The sequence below is a fragment of the Amblyomma maculatum genome, chromosome 10, assembly GCF_055883805.1.
Source record: "Amblyomma maculatum isolate TAMU_Amacu chromosome 10, ASM5588380v1, whole genome shotgun sequence".
Classification (NCBI taxonomy): Eukaryota; Metazoa; Arthropoda; class Arachnida; order Ixodida; family Ixodidae; genus Amblyomma; species Amblyomma maculatum.
The window spans coordinates 11,446,626-11,452,625 of record NC_139353.1 but is presented as its reverse complement, the minus strand read 5'-3'; positions in this window follow the sequence as shown (position 1 = coordinate 11,452,625).

Sequence of the window (6,000 nt, the reverse complement as noted above, 5' to 3'; positions counted from 1 at the left end):
AGCATTCATTTCAGCATGTACAAAACACTGTTTATTTATTTATTCAGGTTACCCCTAAAGGCCCTCCAAAGTACATGGGGGAGGGGGGGGGATACAATTATAATAAAGACGATGCAATTATCAACAACAATTACAACAAGAAACTTTAACTAAATGTTAGGTATAACATCAAAAGAGAGGAAAAAAAAGAAAATTATTCTACACATTTCCATCAAGACCCCACAGTTACTAATTAAAAGTGTTCTTCAGAGAGCTGATGAAGAGCATCACGACTTGGACAAGGACGGAAAAAGAAGACATACACAGATGTCTGTGTGTGTGTTCCTTCCGTCCTTAGTCGCGCTGCTCTTCTTCAAAGTGGCATGCCAACTCGCCCAAGCATCACTTTAACAGAAAACTGAATTTTAATTTATTGCTTCACTGACGTAGAACAGTACACGGGTGCCTTGCGTCTCACATTCGTCAAAACGCTTCCGCCGCGGGCGGGGTCGAATCCCATTTTTGGGATCAGCAATGGAGCGCCCTAACCACAGAGCAACCGGAACGAAGCTGTTTTAACTTTTTGATACAAGAGTCAAATATCAAATATCTGCGCCGTGAGTAACATTTCCTGGACGTAGCATTTCGCTAGTATCGCAATGGACTCATTTCGTAAATTGTTTTCCTTGACGAGCTGTGTCAAGTGCTCTAAACCCAATTCATACGTGTCTTGATATACAATTCGTTTATCCTCGCATATTTGAAATATGCTGCAAGTATCTGGACCTGCCACTGAAACCGAAATTGGCAAACTAGAATGAAGAAGAAACAAGGCATTCACTTCCTAATCTTTCTTTTACTTCGTACCATTACTGCCCTTCATAAACGTAATGGGTCACCCCCAGTGTATGTGTGCCATCGTGTTTGCGAAATACAGTTATTTCAGCTCGTCTGCGGTTTCTAAAAACTGATACTTCGCATCATCTCGTTTAAGCATCAGGTTAAATTAGGAGTAAGGCGTTTCCTAACAGTCGCATGCAGCTTTGAACACGCGGAGTAAATGTTTAAAATATTCATTTCAAAGAACGATCGTAGACTGCAATAGCCGTAATAGCCAGCTGTTACAAGTAACGTATATGGCTCTTTGAGAAATCCGTACAAAGTATTGATCTACATGGATCTCTATATAAATAAATCATATGCAAGGTCCAGTCCGTCACGGAATAAGCACTTTCCCAGAGCTCTTCAAATACTTGTTTTGAGCTGACTGCGGCCGCTACAGCCCGGAAATTTTTCTAACCTTGTTAGACATTATTGAAGCCTCCTTCTAATCTAATAATAAAGTAGCAAGTGTACGTGAGCTAGGGCAAAGATTGGCGTATGCCTGTGGCCACTCGCGGAGAATGTCATATTTGCCTCATGCATAGTAAAGAATTTCATCCGGCACCACACGGCTCCCAATCTAGCAAGCGGAAATTGAATTCAAGTCATGAACGTTCTTTTTTGTGTGTGTCTGCGGCCGAGGGAGTTCGCAGAATTTTCTTCAGGGGGGAGGGGTGGAAAGAAGAGGCACCCGTTTCTTATAGAATACCATGGGGAGGAGAGGGCAGGAAGATGGTAGACAACAACCAAAAAAGCATTATTTACACTATTTTCCGTCGAAACGTTAGAGATCAAAGTTATTTTAATTTCATTTAAATTGAATCGAATAACCGGGGGGTACTGTCTTAGTCCTGCTTTCGTATATGCAATAAGGAGGCTAGAGACCTCTTCTTGAGTTTGCCGAAGAAATTTGCAAGCTTTTTAGTGGAAACTTTGTGGGCAATATATTGTTCTAAGGGGATGAGGTGGGGTGCTCAGGAGAGTCTACGGGAAGATGTAACTCAACCTTCCAAGTGTAACAGTCTAGATATTGAGTTAAATGTAACTGTGGATTTACGCTAAAACTCAACTTTCCGCGATTAGACTGCGTACATCCCTTCGAGTTCAGAAGAAAACGTCTTCACTAAGAATCGTTCGCTGTCTTCAACAGTCGCGCAGGCAATCTGTCAAGGCTCTTAACTATGTTAGTTGGTTTCTAGAGTCAGACATAGTAACTAGCGCACAAGGTAGACGCAAAGAGAATGTAAGAGGAAATTAAACACGCCAGTCCTGCCTCTTAACTTTCGTGTCCATCTTTCGTGTGCCCCTATGTCTGAAACGCAATTTTTCTTTGCGACTGGCAAGCTTAGTCATAGTGTGTGGCTTGTAAAGTTGACCCACAATCTTAGAGGGTATTTAGTATGCGTGTGCAGTACTTGAATGTACTGATAAAGCTGTGCAGAGTTGTTTTTTTTTTTTTTTTTTTTTTAAGATTGCACAATCCCAGAGCTGGTCATGAGGGTGTACAATAAGACATGAGTGTATGGTTGTATGGGATTTGAATGAACTGACAAAGCTGTGTAGATGTTTCCTAAAACATAAAAAAAAGGAATTATCGATATTTTAAAAGGAAGGAAGCAGCGCTCCATCGCTTCCCTCTCCCCTTTGTGCCCTGTACAAAAAGTGACTATGTTGTTTTTCAGTCTAGGATGAGACAATGTTAGAACAAAGACTCGCTGTTGAACGAGAGTACAGCAGGAATTCTTTTCCTCTTGGAGTTTTCCTCGCTGCTGCTTCTAAGTGGCAAGACGAGCTCCACTGCAATAGCTTTCCAAACAAACTCCTCTTGAATCTCCCCTTAAACGCGGAAAGCGAAAACCAAGAGGAAAAATAACTATGTTTGACTTGCCTGTACTTGGCAAGAGAAAGTAAACAAGAAAGTTCCATTTTATCTAAATCAAAAAAGTGTTTGAGGAAAACTAAACGAGAGCCTGGGAGGCATGAAGCGTGGCCCATCGCAGACCTCGCATAGCGACAATGGTGCTTGCCCGAGACAGGGAGCAAACACTCCGGCCATCGCCTTGGTCTTCCATATGCTGCTGCCATCAGAGGCAAACGCGGAAGGAGAAGGCTGAAATAAGGCGGTCTTCAGGGAATTCCCTCTGTATGGGGCAGCTCAATTATGACCGAAGCTGTGTACTCAGGCGTTTGAGAAGTACTTTGTTTTGGACTAGTTGGTTCATAGCTGATGTTGATTCTGAGAACAGCGCGAAAGGGACAAAGACAAAGAAGGAACACGAAAACAGCACGGCAGGCGCCAACTTTCAACTGAGGTTTATTCGCGCAAATCCTTGCATTTTTATGAAGCACCCAAGCCGTATTACAATGGCCTATAACATGGTCATCCACATGCAGCGTTCAGATAACAGGCGCTACTGGTCACAGGCCAGACAAAATTCATCGCAGTACAGCACGCCAAAAAAAAAAAAAAAAGGAATTCATCACAGTAGAGCATGCCAGCTTTAAAAGCAACTTAAAATCAACACTTAAGGATACTTAAGCACACCTTTTTTTTATTGCAGGAATGATGTTAGCAGCTGCATGATTAGTTTGGTGGACCGATTTTTGTCCCTCAGTCCGCGCCCGAAGAAAACAGTTGTCGCAGGCACCACGTACAATTTTTCCAGTTTCTTGAGTGTTGTCCTGTACTATGACTTACATAATACAAATTATCTAATCGAAACCGACATAAGAGGTTCGTGCTTAGCGTAAAAAGAAATCGTTCGGCTTAAACTCGAAAAAAAAAAAAAACGAAATTACGGGGGCGACTTAAGCTCCTCTTGTAAGGGTATGATAGATGTAACGTTAAATGTTAGATGTAACGTACGTTAAGAGATAAGAAGCGTGCACGGCAGGTCAGGGGACAAGCCTGAGTTAATGACATTCTAGTTGCTTTAGGACGTTAAATTCCATAAACCAAAGAAAACTAAAAAGAAGGAATAGTCACGGACAAGTCAAGTAATGGGAAAATAACATAACCGGTGGCTCATAAGGGTAACAAATTGGACTCCAGGATAAGGCAAGCATAGCAGGGGGCGGCAGAAAATTAGGTGAGCGGATGATGTTAACGAAATTGAGGTGATAATGCTCATGGATACAGCTAGCACAGGACAAGGTTGTCCTGCTCTGAGTTATGCGGCGGTGGCATAAGGCCTGTAAACTACCATACTGAACTGACAGTGGTGTTACATTATGCAAGAAAATATACAAGCAGCGCATATGACTCTGGTGGAGAGAATCTTCAGCACTTATTTGTCCTTCAGATTGGTTCAAGATTTTTCTCTTTCTAAACGGCATACCATCTCTTCCTTGTAGCTATGCTTAGTAGACGACAAAGTGTCCATTTACCTTCTCTGTGTGCGCCCGCGAGTCACAGGCGCGAGGGGCCTTTGTGAGGTTTTCTCAAGAAAGTAACGAACGTTCTAAGGGGATGAGGTGGGGGAAGCAAGGTATTCTATAGAAAAACGTACTCTGAGGAAATGGAATCATTTCCTCAGAGTACGTTTTTCTATAGAATACCTTGCTAGTCTCTCCATAAAACAGATGAAAAAATATAATTGAAGCGTTATTTCCTGCGCTGAAGGTATTAGAGGCCTTAGCTCGCCTTTCTAGACAACAGTACATTAGCGCGGGTGCAGCGGATATGTGTTCAATCTTCCACAAAAACTTTCTTTTTTAAACTTCGCGTACCGAACTTACCTGTTAAAACATGGCTTTGTGCTTAGGGGACGTTTGTGCCACGTTGAGTAAACTGCCTCTTTTGTCAGCAGCCAGGGACTATTGATTCGTGTTTTATCGCAATGCTATTTTGCTTGTTGTTTTTAGACATTCTTCAAGGGACTCAAAAAAGGCACTGATGTCCCGTCCTCCACCACAAGGTTCTGCCTACAATGAAAAGTTCTGAGGTGTGTGCGATTTTTTTGCGCTGACGGGCCTGTACAGTCTGTGGAGGAGCCGCTTGATAGATCACCGCGCACAGCCGCCACGTTCATCAAGCATCCGCTTAGAGAGCAGAGCGCTTCGGTAGGAGGGGTGCATGATGCTCGAGATCGATCTTCTATCTGGCTGCCTCTACTCAATGCGTGTGGCCGTCGATGGTAATTTTGATGACCGGGTAATCAGTTTTGCCTGAGATAACCTCTTGTTCCGTACAAGCTTTCTTTCAGATTTAATTTAGGGTTCCATGTTTGTCTTGAGAGCTTTACAATAAAGGGGGAAGAGTGATGGCACCATATGCTGGCGCGACTATGTATGACAGGCCTGGTTAAGTAATGCCAGAGACAGACCTGTTATGGTTGACCTCCCATGTAACAAACAAAAAATTAATTCCTCAGTGGCGTATGTAGGGCGGTTGTTTTGCAACGGAAAGAGCAGCAGTTCGATTGCCGCCTGTCACATAATTTTTATTTTCTCCAAGAGCGTTTAGGTAGCGCTACGAAATTGTTTCTGAATATGGTCCCGAAATACATTTTTATTTCTTAATGTTCGTTGTTCTGCCCGCGTCTCAATAGACACGCAAATCTTTATTCCATGTGGGTGTGTCAGTTCGTGGCACAAGGAATTTGACCTTCAAATGCGCCCTGCAGAGCAGCGGTGCTGACAACTTTTGAGTAATTAATCCACTTAAGGTGTAAACACCGCAGAAAGCGTTCAACGAAGGGCAGCACACTTTGGCTTATGTTATAGAATTACCGGCTGTAAGAGATATTTCACATATTGTAATCTCATTAGAGGCATCGGAGTGTGGCTTGTGCGAATGGAAGTTGAGCAGGCGCAGATGCCTCTGAGCGCTGTTCAAAGCTACGGAAAACAATTTTGCTGCATATTGTAACACTGGGTTTTCCAGCGGGCGTGTGCTCTAACAATGCCGCGTTAAAAAAAAAAAATGCAGCAGTTTAAACATGGCTCTACCGAGTTAAACGAGCAACATCTCGGCTCTGCATGTTTTAATGCTTTTGGATTCTGCACGTCAATACTTTTTCAGCAATATATAGCTTGACGCTGTAGCACTCTATTCGGTTTTAATTCACAGTCAACTAATTAAATATAACTAAGACCTGCAGTTAGAGCAGCGCAATCATAATCGACATAAGCTATCCA